At 38.9% G+C, this 18,949-nt stretch overlaps 1 protein-coding gene and 1 non-coding gene across 2 annotated transcripts in view; one reads left to right on the plus strand and one right to left on the minus strand.

Annotated features, from left to right (window-relative positions):
- The window catches only part of NXPH1 (neurexophilin 1), a 310,810-nt gene that overhangs the window by 252,347 nt on the left and 39,514 nt on the right, over nt 1-18,949 (minus strand). The gene's annotated exons all lie outside the window — the stretch shown is intronic.
- TRNAV-CAC (transfer RNA valine (anticodon CAC)) lies at nt 5,172-5,247 on the plus strand. The gene has a single exon. It is a non-coding gene; the product is annotated as a tRNA-Val (tRNA).

The following is an 18,949-nucleotide window of genomic DNA, read 5'->3' on the forward strand; positions in this document are numbered from 1 at the left end:
CACTAAAAAGGGAAAAACCAGGTAGCTTGACACTGATCTTTATAACCAGAGTCAATGTCAGATAAACAGCAGTGATGTTTAACCCACAGATGGTTCTGGAAGCTACTGTTCTTGTTTGTACGACATTGATGTGAGTTTATCAACCCTAGCCTCCCCTCATTTTCACAGAGGGTCCTAATCAAAACTTGAATCCAAAAAGCTCTCATCAGAAAAATAATTTGTAGCTATAACCTCTTGCACTCTACCTCTGATGTAGCCCTTGAAATGTATTAGCCTGAAGTTGAAAACTAGGTTTCCTTTTATTAACACTACATTTAAACTACAAGAAAAAGCTTGAAAAATGGAAAGTTACATCTTCTTAGCACCTCTTCCACTTAACCAAAATACTAGACCTATATATAGCCTTCCTTACTACACCTGCACCTACCTCCTTAGAGTAAATGGAATCTCATGGGACCTGGAGGATAGACAGTTCTTTCTGTCATCTTTCTGTGGAACAAGCGGAGATAATAAATCAGAACTTCCTATCACAGGAACATCTGTAATCTCCATGACCAGGACATTCTGGAGAATGAGCTGACAGGCTGTTATTTAGTTGGATTTGAGTTTAGGGGTTGGTGTCCTTACAAGTGTACTTCATGCTCACGATTACCTTTTGTCCTTTTGATCAGAAGCTTACATAGTATTTTGTAAGTTGCTTAGGTGATGGTCTCTACAGCTAAATATAGTATGAAATGACAGAGGTTAAATATCAGCATTGAATTTGATCACATTTGGAATGTCTGTTTATTACTAAATGAACATTACAATGTTTTTCCTAGGTGTAAAAAGGAGACCATTTGTAATTGAAGGAAAAGAGAAAATTAAACAGACCTACATATGTTCATTTTTCTATTACTATACCCAAAAAGTGATAGCTCACTGAAGATTTTTTTCATCATTTTTTTTTTTTTTTTTCATTTTTCTGAAGCTGGAAACAGGGAGAGACAGTCAGACAGACTCCCGCATGCGCCCGACCGGGATCCACCTGGCACGCCCACCATGGCACGAAGCTCTGCCCACCAGGGGGCGATGCTCTGCCCATCCTGGGCGTTGCCATGTTGCGACCAGAGCCACTCTAGTGCCTGAGGTAGAGGCCAAGGAGCCATCCCCAGCGCCCGGGCCATCTTTGCTCCAATGGAGCCTTGGCTGCGGGAGGGGAAGAGAGAGACAGAGAGGAAAGTGCAGCGGAGGGGTGGAGAAGCAAATGGGCGCTTCTCCTGTGTGCCCTGGCCGGGAATCAAACCCGGGTCTTCCGCATGCTAGGCCGACGCTCTACTGCTGAGCCAACCGGCCAGGGCTTCATCATTTTTAAAGTTGCTCAGTTATATGACACATGTTCAATCAAGTTCAGAATAAATAACCCTAAAGCAATCTATGAAGTGGTTATGTTTTATATAATTTTTAAAGGGAGGATAATTTCATTTCTTAATTGCTATAATTTCTATAATATTTTTAAAATATGTATATATATTTTAAATCTTTCACTTATTTTTTCATATCTTTTTTTTAAAAAGAAGATCAAAATGGTTTGTAGAAATCACATGCAGGGCCAAAACTATTCCTTGGCATCCGCCACCACTGGACCCTCAGTCACAGGTGTCATCGTCACCCTGATTCATGGCATAGGCTTAGACATCCTACAGCTAATAAAGCCGACCAACTGTTTCAAGTAAAAAAATCAAACTACTTTGTTGTACCAACCCTTCAAAACCAAATAAAATCTTGATATGTAAGGCCCAAGATATAAAGTTGCAGTTAGAAGTTGCTAAGGATAATTTTAAAACTATTGTGATTGTGTGTGATCCTTGAGGTAGGACTGTTGTCTTAGTGTCCTTGTAACCCTATAGCAGCATCATGCCTGGCACATGGACATCACTAACTAAATTCCTGTGGACCTGCATTTGCTGCAGGACAGTGTGGAGAGTTCAAGGTTTCATGGAACAGACAGCTCCAGAGACAGTAAGAGGTGTCCGCACATCTTCCCTACTCTACTTTTTCAAAGAAAACAAAGGAATAACTGTCTTTTAACCTAGCTGCTGATTGGGCCTGCATAGGCATGGCTATAAATTTCCTGTAGTTTCCACAGTATAATAAGAAAATTGATCAAGGCATTGATAGATTAGTCTTCTTTGCTCATCTGGAGTCACAGAATGTTAAAGATTGGAATGGGCTTTGTAAAACATCTGGTTTACTGGTTTTCAAATTGTGTTTCAGGGCACCCCAGGATGTCACAAGGATGCCTCTGGGACACGTGCAGAGGTGAAAAGGGCAAGGCACCTTGACACCCCACTTCGATTTAGCACAGCTCCCTTCAAATACCTTACTTGGATATTAGGGTTTCATAAGATATAATTACAAATGTGGTTTCAAGTGCTAAAAACAATGTTTTTTAACCATTTATATAATTTAACCTTCTAACTTTACAAATATGGACGAAGAGCCCAAAGACCCAAGGTTTTGTAAGCAATTACTATGGACTATACACAAAAACCCAGGTATGCTGAGAGCCAATGTACTGTTTGTTCCACAGCGCTATTAACACTGGAAATTTAGGCACTTGCTTAAACAATCTCACACCTAATAGCTACTGTAAGTCTAGGGAATAGGGAAGCAGAAATTTCCAATATATTATGCTACTAATGGCTTTTACACGTGTCACATTAGGCCATTTGCAAAAGACACCCATTTGTTAATTCCCATAGATTTACAACAAACTGCAAAGTATTTAGAGCAGGAATTCCACTTATTCCAATGAGGAAAACAAAGTCTTGAAGAGATCAAACATAGTTGTAGTTAACTGGTAAATGGCAAAGCTGAGACAAAAACACGGTTCTCGCCATTTGATCCAAGGCTCTGCTCATTACAATACTGAGGCAAGGACAGCCCACCCATCTCTGGGGCCACTCCACTCCACTGTCACTCAAGCGCCACTTACCAAGAATAGGATTCAATGCCTAGGCTAACTCATTGATCAGCCACACTAATAAGTATTCTGACACGGAGTACAGTTCGGGCAGAAAGGAGTCAGGGGACATGAGCAATGTCAGCCTCTGGCACGGGAAGGAAGAAATGGAGACATGAATATCAAACTGCCTCAATTTAAAATACTAAAAGCTCAGTAGAGAGAAAAATCTTGAAACACTAAGACTCAAATCTGGAGCTAGAGCAAGCTAACTTTCACTGTAAGTCACATCATCTGCCAGTTTAGGCTTGGGGAGGCCAGAAGGAAACCTAAAATCCCCCAAAGTCATACGAGCAATAAGGGCTTCCAGAGAGTTCTCTCGCCTAAACAGCTCTCCGCTTAAAACAGAAGTGGGCCTGACTGGAGGAGATTCGATTGTGTGGGAAATGGACTTTAAAAAGGGAAATGAAACCACCCTCATTTCACCAAGGCACAATCAGGTGGCTGTGTTTGGGCACTGCTGACAGGGGCCAGATTCCACGCACTTATTTGGGAATGCCAGCAAAGCTCACAGAAACTTTTCCCCTGCAATTTAGCCCCAGCTGTTCAAGCTGAGGCTGCTCTTTAAAGTGAAGCAAACTGGGGAGAAAGCTGAAGTTCAGCAGTTTCACTCTGTTGGGCCAAAGCTTCTGCACAGTCCCAGCCCACGGATTCTGCTACATTGGCCAGATGCTCAGGGCCTCCCCAGCCAGGCTTACAGGGAGCTCCGTAAAAAAGTCAACAGGACTCCATGTGCCAAGATGAAGCAGTCCATAGGGGGCCTCGGGTCCTGGTCAGCCCGTTCTGCAGCACTGAGCCGGGTCTATGCAAAAACTCCAGAGGGCTCCTGAAACTAGAGTCACCAGGATTCATTTGAAGAACTACTTTTTAAAGCAAGATAGAGCATTTTTATGGTAATGGAGGCCTTTGTTTGTTCATTGTTTTCGCTTTATAAACTATATTACTTCTTCTGAATGCTAGTTTCTTCCTGGTAAAATGCCTCTAAGTCACAAAGAAACCCAAAACTATGCAAAAAAAGCTCACTATTTCACTTCTGACTTCTATGTTTAATTTCATAGTATTTATGCTATTCCCCAATACTTCAAACCCCTCAAATAAAATAAAAAAAATCTTTCCCAACCACCAACAAATGTTTATAGAAGGTTTTTATTCTGTCTCTAAATGTTGCTATACCCGTCTGATCACCATTGCAACTGAATCAATTGCATCTATACAGATGCCTCTCTGATATATTCTCCATGGCCTAATTCAAATAATTTGCCTTCAGCCCTCCGCAGTCACTCAGGCATTAGTTATGAAGCAGTTTATTCTACATGAGCTCCATAAAGAAGACCTGACTGGTGTAATCATCGCTGAGTGTTTCTCTTCTTTTTTTTTTTTAAGATATCGACTCAAAAGGTAGACCCTGAATGGAGTTTCAGAAATATCCATCAATGTCCATGAAAGAGGCTGCCCGCGGCTCATCAGACACTGGACATGACACGGTCCATGTATGACCCTCATCCCCAAGCACCGCTGTACAAATGGCACCTCACTACTTGAGCCTCTCATGTCCAATTTTTGCCAGTCACTGAAGTGTCTGAAAGATGAAAAGAATCTCACCATGAAATGAAAAAATAATTCTTTTAGAAACATCCATCTTGACAATGACTAAATGTGTGGACCACGATTGCAAACGCTTAGTGAATTACTAAGGAGAAAAAGATTTCAGTTCTAGAACTGCTTTGAGAGGAGGTGAGAGAAGGGGGAGGGAGAGTTTGCCTTCCATAATGTACACATCTTGGTGACTCATTTTTCTTCTTACAACTCCCAGGTGGCTAAGTTCATGCAATGGATGGATAGATTAAATAAAGATCAACTCCAGCTTCTGAAAAGTACCGGCTCGCAGTCATTGTTAGCAGCTATTCAGGGAGTGCTAAGTCACTCGGGGCAGTGGTTTAGTCCACTGAGATTTATTGCCCAGCTCCCTGACACCCTCGTGTTAGAAATTCTCACTGATGACAAGAGCCTTTAAAGTCACATTGTTTTCCCAGGAGGCAAATAAAACAGAGAAAAATGCTGGGTTCTGAAAGGGAAGCAGGTCTGTTTTGAACCATGTCAGTTCTCTGGATCATTGGGCATACTCTCACATAAAGAGGGATTTGCCCTCTACTTTAAGAGTCTTTGTGCCCTGGCCGGTTGGCTCAGCAGTAGAGCGTCAGCCTCACGTGCGGAGGACCCGGGTTCGATTCCCGGCCAGGGCACACAGGAGAAGCGCCCATTTGCTTCTCCACCCCTCCGCCTAGCCTTCCTCTCTGTCTCTCTCTTCCCCTCCCGCAGCCAAGGCTCCATTGGAGCAAAGATGGCCCGGGCGCTGGGGATGGCTCTGTGGCCTCTGCCTCAGGCGCTAGAGTGGCTCTGGTCGCAACATGGCGACGCCCAGGATGGGCAGAGCATCGCCCCCTGGTGGGCAGAGCATCGCCCCATGGTGGGCGTGCCGGGTGGATCCCGGTCGGGCGCATGCGGGAGTCTGTCTGACTGTCTCTCCCTGTTTCCAGCTTCAGAAAAATGCAAAAAAATAAAAAATAAAATAAATAAAATAAAAAAAGGAGTCTTTGGACTTTTGGCTTTAATAAGATCTCACTCCACATATTCGAGCAGAGAAAGACTCATAGAACTTACATAGGAAAGGAAAGAAAAATCCCATCCAATCATACTTTCCTTTGTTTTTAACTTTTTAATTATAAAATAAAACACAAAACTGACAGTTTAATGAGTTATTATAAGGCACACATCCTGCCACTGCAACCCAAGACATGATATAAATCTTTGACAGCCATCTAAGATACCTAACCTCTGTATACCATTCGTACCTCAAACCCCATTCTCCTCCCCAAATTGACCAATACCCTAACTTTTAATCACTTCCTTATGGTTTTATCATATAAATACACATTCCTAGACATCATGTTTTAGTCTTGCTCATTTTATTATGTATGATACATTTTTGAAGTTTCTTTTAATCCACAGATTTCTCAGCTATCCCTTTTTTGCTTTATAATTTATTGGTTCAAGGATCTGTGGCATTTGACCTGCAGTTTCTCACAGTCCAGATGCTGGTGACTGACATAGTATAGTTTAGTTTTGTGTCCTACGTATTCCCTGCAAATACATAGGACACAATTTGCAGCTGGATCCCAGACCTTGGCCTGCTTTGGATTCTACCCCTTTGCAAAGATTTTTGCAAGTGTGGTCTTTCAGCAAAAAGTGCTTAATGTCTGGTTATCTGTCTTTTCTGTTAACAGTTGTTGAGGCCTGATGCCTAATCTAGCAATTTGTTTAGGGTTTGTAAAATGATGATAGTTAAATTTTATTCATTCTTCTTCATTTATTTATTAAAATACTTTGGTAAAGAAACACTTTACCTCATTTACTATATAGTTTCCCAATGGTTCATATTGGAAAAATAGGGTAAATATTTTATTCTTTTCCTTTACTTACCCATTTTCAAGAAAATGAATTGATTCTAAAGACTCTTTTGAAGGTGGCTACGTTTTTAAAATGCAGTAATGTATTCATGAATTTATGCATAATTTATAGGTTTTATTCAACTATAATTATCTCTATTGAAGTTTAAATTGTCCCAAATGGAAGCTCTTCAAGTTCATTCCTGAGTTCTTTTGACATAACCCCAGTAAATTTTGATAACTCCCTAAATATATGATATGAAAAGATTGGCCTGATTAATCTTATACATTTCCAGCCTCAGACTTGGAATTAGCTAATTCTCCTAGTCCCAGTTTATTTTTATGGAAAATGTTATTTCAAAGCCAACTCAATCTGGATGTTAGGTGTAATCTTTGCCAATGAGTTGCTCATTGTTTCTAAAACTCTCTAGTAGGCAGAAGTATGACACAGATGTACATTCACATATTTACACATACAATATTTCATAAGTTCATGCCAATAATTCTAATTCAAGACTATGAGTTTTTTATTCAACTGTTTCAAGATTATATGTATAGCTCCTTTCTTCCACACTAAAAAATTATAATTCTTAGTCTTTTCTTTTATATACAGGGACAGAGATAGAGTCAGTGAGAGGGATAGATAAAGACAGACAGACAGGAACAAGAGAGATGAGAAGCATCAATCATCAGTTTTTCATTGTGACACCTTAGTTGTTCACTGATTGCTTTCTCATATGTGCCTTGACCGTAGGCCTTCAGCAGACCGATTAACCCCTTGCTTGAGCCAGCGACCTTGGGTCCAAGCTGGTGAGCTCTGCTCAAACCAGATGAGCACATGCTCAAGCTGGCAACCTCAGGGTCTCGAACCTGGGTTCTCCGCATCCCAGTCCGATGCTCTATCCACTGCGCCACCACCTGGTCAGGCAAAAAATTATAATTCTTAAAGCACATAGACAGATAGAATTAGAAAATCCCATAATTTCTCATTTGTTTTTTCTTGTATTACGCACATAACTGTCTCCAAATAACAATACTAATACTACCACCACTAATATAATTAATGAGAACATTTTTATTTTTATGCATTTATTTGCATATGCATATAATTGCCCATTTATATTTCCATTTTTGTAATTATTCCTTATCTACATTTTACACCATACTGCTATTTCATAAAAACTTACTCCATTAGCCCTCAGTTATCCTTAGTTCTACAAGTAACTATATATTCAATATTTATCACCACTCCTAATGACAATATCTCTTTAGTTATTTTTGTTATCTGAAGTTCATTCTCCAGTAGATTCCTCAAAAAAAATCTAATGGGAACTATACTCATTGGGTCATTATATGTTAATAACAGTTTCTGCTCTCTATAAGTGAAGGTCAGTTTTTCTAGCTATAAAAAATTTAACTTTTATTTTCTTTCTTTGACTCTCCCAAATATTTTACCTAATTGCCTTCTCACATAAAACATTGCTGTCAAAAAAAAATTCCAATGACAACCTAATTTTCTTTCCCTTATCTTCACTCAGTTTTGTGAAGAGGCTCAAATAATTTTTTTAGTAAATCTCACTTAAATAAGTCATGATATTAGTGATTCTGGAGTGATATTCTGAACTACATCTTTTTTTGTATAGCTCTATCTTTTTATGAATTTCAGAATAATTTTTCTGAATTACAGTTTTTAGAATTTGTTCTGTACTATTGACTTGATTTACTTTTTCCGGAACTCCTAGTATACTTATGTTGGATCTTCTTCCTCTCAAAACTTTTTTACTTCTTTTTTCATTTCTTTCAATCTTTAAAATTATCCTCTTCTTCACATTATATTTCTTCTAAAGTAACATCTGTTGTGTTGATTATTTTTTTCTGTTTATTCTAGTTTAGTCTTTATTTCTGAGCTGATTGTTTCTATTTCTGACTCTTTCCTGAGTTACATCCCCTCATTTGCCAGTATGCTTCATTTTGATTTGATTAATCTATGTATTAAACCATTTTCTCAATGTTTTAGCTTATTTTTAAATAATATATCAATATATCAGTTTTGATATTGTTTTTTAACTTTTTTTCTGGTGGCTTTTTGGCAGGGTAGGGAGAAGTGGTGAATTTTTGCAAGTGCCCCTGCAAACTAACTTTTAACTAAACAATCCAACTTAAACCTTAGAGAAATCTTTATCTGCAGTCTGCCTGGTTATCATGCTTTCGTTCTTTTATTCATTCAACAAATGTCTAATGAGCACCTACTATATGTATGGCGATGGGGATCAAATTATTATTATTTGATTATTAATGATTAATAAATTGATGAGACAGACATGGTCCAGGCCACGACAGGCATACCTCATTATACTGTGCCTTGCTTTATTGTGTTTTACAGACTTTTGCATTTTATACGAATAGAAGGCAAGATCCTCCCCTCGCAAAAAAGAGTATCGCTCACTCTATTGCAATGCTCACTTTATCTTGTTGGCCTGGAACTGACCCCACAATATTTCCAAGGTCTTCCTACACAGATTTATAACCTATTAGGGAAGTCAGAAAATCAAACACATAATTATAATCAAGTCCTTCAAGAGAATCTACCTCTTTGGTCCTCAACCTTTTTTCTACCATAACACACATGAGGGATAGAACAGCACCAGGCCATAGGTTAAGAAGGCAGTGATGGTTTTTCAGCTCAGAAAACATCCCCTCAAGGCAGCAGCACATCAAACAGGACTCGTGTTACAGCCATCTTCTCCACCACCACCTCTGCTGCAGGAAATGATTCCTATTAAGAATCATTGGTTTAATTCAAACACTAAAATGCCATTAAACCTAGAACTATATTAAGAAGCTCATTAAAGACTTGTGATAAAATTAGGCACATTTACATATTTCTTTTTTTAATTACATGGTTGACTCTGTCCTATAGTACATTAATATGTGCTTCTAGTTGAAAAGCTAGGAAGGGAAGATAATGCATTACTACTGTTGCCCCAGTCATCCTCACCTCAAGGAGATATGTATATTTATTCAGCTGATGTGATAACCTCTATAGTCATCAGTCACCTACACTGTAACATAATTATAAAGAAACAAGAAAAGGTAAATAATTACAAAATGGAGAAATCGTTAGGCAGACCAGATTTTTCTTTTTGTTGTTGTTTATGGGAAGTGGGAAAGTTTGCTGCCTCAGGTCATTTACCAGGAAAATACTTTTTTAAAGTTGTGTCTCAGACTGTTGTCACCATTTTAGAACCCCCCCAAAAGGAGAGAAGGCACTCTTCCTCTGCTCACTCTTTCAACCACGCAGACACAGTGCATTTTGGGGTAAGAGTTCAAAGAGAAAAGCCCCCAGTCTCACAAAAATGGGACCACATTTAAACTTAGATACCTTTCTTTAGCTAAAACTCCAGCCAATATTCAGTTTGAAATTTTGGGGTGGGTGTAAGGAGGGAGAACATTTGTAATCTGCTCTAGAAGTCAACTCTGAGAACTGTTCTACAGTGCTATTGGCCTTTAAATGCAAGGATCAATCTATTCCCTTCTAACATACTTCATGTTAATATATTTATTAAAAGAAAGCATGTCTTTCCTGACCAGAGGATGGCACAGTGGATAGAGTGTTAATCTGGGATGCTAAGGACCCAGGTTCGAAACCCCATGGTTGCTGAGTGCGGGCTCACCAGCTTGAGCACAGGGTCACTGGCTTCATCATGGGATCATAGACATGACCCCATGGTCACTGGCTTGAAGACCATGGTCACTGGCATAAGCCCAAGGTCACTGTCCCAAGGTCACTGTCTTAAACAAGGGGTCACTGGCTCAGCTGGACTGCCCAGGTTAAGGCACAGATGAGAAAGCAATCAAAGAACAACTAAGGTGACGCAACTATGAGTTGATGATTTTCATCACTCCACTCTCCTATCTGCCCCTCCTTCTATTAAAAAGAAGCATGTCTTTTGTTGACATACTTCATAGCTAAGGTAGAAAAAACAACTAATGCACAGAGTTGCATTTAAGGATGTCAGAGTAGAGGAAGTTTAGGGTAAAAATATCATTAAAAACTGAAATAACACTATATGTGTCAAGCAACATCAAATATGAATCTAGGTGTCTTGTGGCAAAGAAAACAAGCTAAGATTTAAATAACAGTGAAAAGGAAGACAATGAATTAAGTTTGATCTCAGATAAGAAGTGATTTAAGTGAAGAAGGTTCTATAGGGAAAGAGCAAACATGAAGACACAAATCTAAACCTGAAAGAATAGGAAAGGATTAGATAAAGTAGGGCAAGTGCTTCAGGAAAGAAGGTGATTGGCTGATAGAGAAAGAACCATGGCTTTCTCACTTTTACTGACTCAAAGTGATGTTAAAAATAGAAGCCATAGACAAAGTACATGAACTTCCTTTAAATACATACATTGTGGGAGAAGGGACTACAGAGTCTTTATAATATGGGGAATCCATAAATATTTTCTTATTCAGAAAAGGGACAAAAAATGTAAAGAAACCTATCATTGGAGAACTTAAATGACCTTCAGTATCAACAGAATAATGTGAGCATCATTTTAGACTCATCTCACTCCCATTGCCCTAAACACAAATAAACTAAAATATTCCTTTTGGCAAGGTGAGTGAAAGTTGGAGAGGTTGGAAAGAATGAACAGTATGGCTATTATCCGGAATAAAAATTAGAAATAATAATCAGAGATCCAAACATCTGATTGAGATAACATTTTACTATGACTATGATTTACTTCATTCAAATTGTTTAGTAGTCCCTAACCCACAGTTATAGGTGTGATATCAGATCCTCTTTATTTTAATGGGGGGGGGGGAAGAGGTAAGAAAAGAAGAGTGGAGAAGTAACGAATAAAAATATTAGAAAACATTAGCATTAAGGCCCTGAAAGAGCTTCCCACCTAAAACAGAAACTTTTGAACACTAAAATTTCTCCCTAAACAGTCCCAATTACCATTCTCTAAGCAGCAGAGGGGGAGGCACACGAAGGCATTAGTTTCATGTGAGGCACTGAGGGTTCTTTTCTGGTCTAGTCAGGTTTTCAGTAAGGTTATTGCTATTTCTTATAACATGTCTCTATTCCATGGCTTTCTTTAATCATAATAGAATTGTAGATCATATCCAAATCTGCCTCATGTACCTAATCCCAAATATTCCCAAATGATCCATCACTTTTAGACCAAAGATAAATGGTATAACTCTATACTTTGGGTTATAGGACAAGAAGGCTCATATTAAAGGGACACATCAAAAAAGCATACAGCAGCCCTGGCTGATTGGCTCAGCGGTAGAGCGTCAGCCTAGCGTGCAGGAGTCCCGGGTTCGATTCCAGGCCAGGGCACACAGGAGAAGCGCCCATCTGCTTCTCCACACCTCCCCCTCTCCTTCCTCTCAGTCTCTCCCTTCCCCTCCTGCAGCCAAGGCTCCATTGGAGCAAAGATGGCCCGGGCGCTGAGGATGGCTCTGTGGCCTTTGCCTCAGGCACTAGAATGGCTCTGGATGCAACAGAGCGACGCCCAGATGGGCAGAGCATCGCCCCCTGGTGGGCATGCCGGGTGGATCCCGGTCGGGCACATGTGGGAGTGTGTCTGACTGCCTCCCCGTTTCCAGCTTCGGAAAAATGAAAAAATGAGAAAAAAGCATAAAGCCCCTGAGGTTCCCTCTGAGAAAACCAAGCAGAAGAGTCTGTGGGGGAATCGGGCCAGAATGGGAATCGGGCTTCACATCCTAGAGCTCTCTACAAAGAATTTAAACTGAAGTTTCAGGATTTCTGAAGAAGGAGTCTAAGAAGTTGGAAGCAAAAGCAGAGAATAACACACTGCAGGAAAGCCATGCCTCGTCACCAGTGGTAGGATTCAAGTAATTCAACAACCAGTTCTCTGCCCTAATGATCATTTTAAATATTAAAAAAATGATATACCTTAAGGTAGTTTATTATTTCATGCCTTTAATACTTAAATAAGTACAATAAAAGAGGTACACAAACAAGAATAGAAAAGGATTAGATAAAGTATAAGAGTTTATAAGAGTTTTGAAATATTAATGTTAATATAGAATTGTAGAGTAGTTATACAATAGTTATTGTACTCTTAGAGTAGTTATTGTACTCTTATAATTATAGTTATAAGAGTTTTGAAATATTAATGAAAAAATATTAAATAATACCTGACAAAAAAACAATGAAACTGTTATTTAAGGTATTTCTATATTGCTTCTTGATTGGCATCCTCACTTGCAATTTTTTTCACCTATGGATGGAATGAACATACTACAAGTGCTTAGAATATGCTGTTGTGCCGATGAACGTTAAAAATGAGTAAGGAATGTAAATTTGTGATTTCCACATTGGGCAGCTGCCCAGAAGCCCACCTTAGAGAGAACCCTGATTACAAGTGCTATTTTAACTACCGGTTCGCTGAACTCAACAAAAAATTAGATATTGGTTCTGCCAAAACTGTGTGAACAGGCTGAATCCCACCACTGCTCATCACCCTCCAAATCAGAGTGCATGACCAAGGATGACCTTCCAGAAGTGGAGGTGATTTCCAGAACTTTGCTTGTGGCATCCCTACTCTCACAAATGCTTCTTCCCTTCTGCTTGGGCCTCAGCTGCGTTTACTCTGCTCGCCCTGGGAGAAGGTTCCTGGAAGAACCAGTGTGGCTACAACTTCATGATGTCTTCATCTTGAACTCCAACTGACAGGTAAGAAAAAAAACAGTGGGAGGTGGGTTATGTACTAAAGATAGAGAGGAGCATAAAAGTGAGATTGGAAAAATAAAAATGAAAAGGTGTGGTCTTAGATGAAGTAAACTAGAAAATAAAAAGAAAATAATTAGCAGTGGATTAAATAAAAACCTAGGAGCTACTATTTAAATACTATACTTATGTTTCTTATCATATGCAATGATATGAGGAAAATGTTCACAATATGATGATCAACTATAAAAGCAGGTTACAAATAGTTTGTGGAGTATCTACTTATTTTTGTAAATATGTCTAAACATAAAATTTAATATATTTGTATATGTATTACATTAAAGGTCTGTAAGAAACAGATGAAAGTAGACATAAAGGCCAAGAACACAGGAGGATGTACAAAATACACTAGCATGTTTTTATTTTGTGTAATAGGATCGTGGGTGATTTTCTTCATTTTTATATTTCTCTATATTTTTTAATTTTGTGCAATATATACAATAATAAGAATAAATAATTTTAAAAAAACAAGAAAGCTTTGCTACTGGTTTCTTTTCTGTAACCTTTCTCCCAAAACCTATCACATGGAAGCTTGTAATCAAAATTGTTTTCACCAACAATTTTAAAGAGAAAGAACAAAATAACACAAAACATGCACAACAATCATCATAATCTTAAAATTGTCTTTATAAACCTGATTCTTTACTCCAACCAAGCCCTGCCACATCCTCAATTTCAATAAGAAAAATAAACATCATGAAAGAGAACATCAAACTCAGACTTCCGACAAGGCAACAGTTAAAATTCATGAGAGTACATTTTGCTGTTAATTGGCTACCCACCATTAGAAACCTGGCTTTTGATTCAGAACAGTCACAGCAGGCTCTCACAGATTGGCTAATGAGCTGTCCACTCAGTGGTGAGTCCAGCTATTCATCAAGCCCCTGGGTAATTTGAAGGGAGCTCAGCATACCTGCAGCAGTTCAAGTGGAAAATGAAATCTGAGTAGCCTATAAAGGGGAAATGACATTCTTCCCAAACTGAAAACGTCTGTTCTTTTAGAGAAGATTCATCTAGACTAGTCAAATTGAACTGAGAAGATAACTGAATGGAAGGTCTGCCATTGTTGGACTTTGGCAATTTGCCTTCTCTCCTAGAAAAGCATGGCACTTTAATATCTACCTCAAGTCACTGTCGATGGCCTCAGAATGACTTTAGAATCTAGTAAATGGTGCTATCAGCTTATGTATATAGGAAACACAGCATAAGAAAAAGGATGACTGAAAAAAATAGAACCAACGTTTGGCAGAGAGAAGCCAGATGTTGAAACTGACAGTACAATACAAGAGTAAGTAATATTGGGGGGAAATCCAATAAGAGAGCAACTATTTAAGTGGGTTTTAATCTTAATCCTCCCACCCATATGCCAGGTTTGGACAGAAGGAGGTATAAAAGGACACCAGAGCTTAGCAATGTCAGCCAACTGTCATCCTGTCAAGAGTACAGACAAATAGTCACCATGAGAAAATCAATAGCAGTGGGGAAAAGGCTTTCTTGTACATTTATGATGGATAACACAGCCTGGGTATAATGCGTTGAAACAACTAACTTAGATGATGCAGCCAGCTTCAGTCGATAATTTTCAAGCCTTGGCTAGGAGCAGCCAGGCTGCTAAAGCATTTACAGTTCTAGGCACTTGACCATGGCCATGTCCCTACAATGAAGAATTAATCCAAAGTGTCCCCTGGAAATTCCAAGTATGGTAGTAGTAAGAAAGGATGGAAAGAACCATCATCATGCCAGGTTTAAACACCCCAATTAGAAAAGTGGCTCTTATCCATGGATCATTCTCTTCTTCTAGAATTGGAAGACAACCATAAATCTAACAGTAATCTACCCTTTTTATGAAAGATCCACAGGCGGTATTTCTGTGAGGAGGTAGATCGCCTTTGTTGTTGTACAACGGGGAAACTGGAACATCCAAGCAGTAATGGTTTCCCAAACTTCTAGAAACCTGTGAGGAAGACCAAACTAGGTGCTAAACCCATGTGAGGTTCCTCCTTGTGGTCCAGATCCTTGTAGTCAAGCCTTCTGACTCTAGGAGGCAAACAAAATCTAGCCAGTTTGGTTCTCAGCCTAGTTTCATTCTTTATTAGGCAGAGAAGGATGATTTGTAATCAACAGCTCCTCAGCCATGGCCTGGGGACTTGTCTATCTCCTCTCCTGCTATGGAGGCACTGTTGGGGTGTGGTACCCCAGATACTCTCTTTCCTACAAGACAGTTGGTGCCACCCAGCAGGATGGCATCCTACAGCGTCTCCACAGTTCAGAGCTTCTGAGAACCAGGCAGGCAGCTCAGTGATGGAAACTGGGACCCATAGGACAGCCACAGACTCTGATACTGATTCAGGGTGACTTTGGACAAACCGCCCAACTCCTCTGTGGCTCAACCCCCGATCTGTAAAATAGCAATGATCTTGAAAGACCTCACTGGGAGGTCGGGGAATCAAACGAAATCATGAATCTACACGTACTTTGAAAATGGTCACTCATAAAATTATAGAATTTTAGAAGGACCTTAGAGATCATTTAGTGCAGCCTTTTATTATACAGATGAGGACCCAGTCCTCAAATTAAATGATTTGAACAAAGTCAAACAGAAGCAAAGCTTATATACAAGATGAAGCACAATTATTAAAAATTATTTTAATTCCAATGTGAAAATATATTAATAACTCATTTTTCTTTCCTCTTAGCACAAAAAGAAGACATATCACCTCTAGAAATAAAAGGAAATAATCAGAGAGGCCACCAAGTTTGGAATACATAATAAATGACTTATTGTTACTACATTATAAACATAATAAAATAATAGTTTACATTTTCAGTTTTGATGGCCACACTGTAAGACCGCAAAAATAAACAAATGAGTAAGACCTACTCATAATCCCTCTCAAAAAAAAAATCTCAGGGTTAACATTATAGTAAACATCATTTACCATGAGATTATACTCTACATACTGTTTTATACGCTGCTGTTGTGAATGAGAAGATTCTATGTTATATCTTCCAGCAAAGTAACGTCCATAAAGCACGTTAATAAGAAACATGAAACAGTAATAAGGTGCTGAAACCTCCACAAAATTCCTGATCTATTCTCCAAGGAACAAAAGAATATAGATAGCTCAAGAATAAAAAACTTAAAAGTGGCTTCTGTTTGTTGAAGGCCATGGACAAATCCATCCTGCTTAATGTTCCATGCTAAGTCAAGAACTGTTTGTAGTAAGCAACAAAGGAAATCCTAAGCGAAGTGACTTCTGTTGTATTTACAATCTATTTCCAAAGCAGTTGCTGACTCAGCAGCTCCAACCCTGAGTTGCCAAACTGAGATGTTGTGACTTTTAATATTCATCTTTCTCAGCCCTCTGTCCTTCCATCCCTCTTTTGAATGAAAGGTCAGTTTCATGAGAATATATCTTTTATATTAATGATATTCTTGTGACCTAGAGTTTTTATTCCCCACATATCCTTCAGCTCAGAGGGTTCATTTTACTTAAATTCCTTTAAATGCAACCTTTATTAGCATGCTGCTTCAGCAGTCTGAAATTCACCTTAAAGAGTGAAATTCAAAGATGATCATGTCTCATTGCTTGTTCTCTTTAATTCTGAGATGTTAAAGTTGGCAGTTACATGTAAGTCTATCAGATTCAATTTGGATAAAAACAGGCCTGCTGAAGTAGCTCTGATTTTTAGATACAAACCCACTGGAGACCCAAATGCCATCATTTTGCATCTTCCCACTGCATGATAGCACAAAACAGAGACCCCCAAAATTCCAAGTAGTTACTCCCTCTCCCACTGTTGCCCTAACATCCAATTATCTTTCTGAACCACAGATTTTGTAAGACCCCCATCACCATGACCAGGCCATCTTACTATTTCCTTCTTTCTTGTTGAAAAGATGATTTGTTGCTCTCAGAGGCATAACGTTTGGGGAGAAGCAGAGTTCACAATCTGAAAACTATACAAAAGCAGCACTTTGCAACAGTTTTTATGGTTATTAAAGGGTATTTGAAAGAACATAATAAACAGCATTATAAAAATCCATTTTAAAAAAAAAACAAGTCTATAAAGCCTGACCAGGCAGTGGTGCAGTGGATAGAGTGTCGACCTGGGATGCTGAGGACCCAGGTTCAAAAACCTGAGATCACCAGCTTGAGCACAGGTTCATCCAGCTTTAGCGCAAGCTCCCCAGCTTGAGTGTAGAGTCTCTGACTTGAGCAGGGGATCATAGACATGACCCCATGGTCACTGGCTTGAAGCCCAAGGTAGCTGGCTTGAGCCTAAGGTTACTAACTTAAGCAAGGGGTCACTGGCTCAATTGTAGCTCCTGGGTCAAGGCCTATATGAGAAAGCATCAATGAACAACTAAGATGACTAAGATGTTGCAACGAAGAATTGATAGTTCTCATCTCTCTTTCTTCTTGTCTGTCTGTCTCTCTCTCTCAAAAAGAAAGAAAGAAAGAAAGAAAGAAAGAAAGAAAGAAAGAAAGAAAGAAAGAAAGAAAGAAAGAAAGAAAGAAAGAAAGAAAGAAAGAGAGAGAGAAAGAGAGAGAGAGAGAAAGAGAGAGAGAGAGAGAAAGAAAGAAAGAAAGAAAGAAAGAAAGAAAGAAAGAAAGAAAGAAAGAAAGAAAGAAAGAAAGAAAGAAAAGAGGACTGTAAAACGCATAAACAAGGACCAAAGGTGGGCGCTCATTCATACGCACCCCTTCAGCAGATTTGCCCTTCCCCATGATCCAATCAGACACCAAGTTTCTCTCCCTGAGATCTAGCTCTGTTCCCACTCTGCATTTTCCCTACAAAGCTGCAGTTGGCTTTAACGGTCTAATAGTCAAACATGGTTCAGCTGTAAAGGAAGTATAAATTTTCTAAGAATTTTAGAATGAAATGATATAAAGTGAAATGTTTCCCTTTGGAGGAAAATCATTTCTCGATTCAGGATTTGTTAGAAATGTTAGTCTATAACTCTTGACTACATATCAAAGACTTCAACTCTTTAAATCCTTCTCACTGTTAGATATTATATATTAATATCATTTATGCATGCACCAAACAATTAAAATCTACATTTAGCCAATTAATTTAGTAGTCTATGTAGATCTCTGTGTGATCCGGCTGGCAAGGCAAGTACAGCATAAATGGCAAAGAGAGTGTTTTCTGTAAGTCTGGCATGTTGAGCCATGGCTCACTCTAGATTCCAAGCTAAATTCAGCCCAGAAGTACTTTCAATTAACTTGATTGCACCTGAGCTGGATTTCTATAACACATGCACTTCAACTACATAGACAAGACATACGATCCACATTCTGTAATATTTTCAATATTAAAATATATTCAGAGGCAAAATAGTAGGACAGGGTGGGGCATGGGCTTTGGGAGCAGTTCAGAACTTGGGTGGGATCGGAGTTCTTCCAAGCATAGGCCACATGGACAGAAGCAAGCCTAGTATCTCTGAAGTTCAGCTTCCTCATATAAAATTACGATAATGATATTTCACAAAAACATTTGCAAAAAAAAACGTTTGCATGGATTAGAGAAAATGCATATAACATGCTGACCAAAATGTCTAGCCTATGGTAGAAGCTATACATATATAACAGACTTCCATAGCTAGCAATAATAGTAATGGTGTATATTTTACCCCCGATACAACGTACATTTCAATACACAATTAGATAGAAGTAAATTGTAAAGATCTCTGGGAATCTTCATAGGGCACTTATTTTACTTAT

This window comes from Saccopteryx leptura, chromosome 12 (assembly GCF_036850995.1).
Source record: "Saccopteryx leptura isolate mSacLep1 chromosome 12, mSacLep1_pri_phased_curated, whole genome shotgun sequence".
Lineage (NCBI taxonomy): Eukaryota > Metazoa > Chordata > Mammalia > Chiroptera > Emballonuridae > Saccopteryx > Saccopteryx leptura.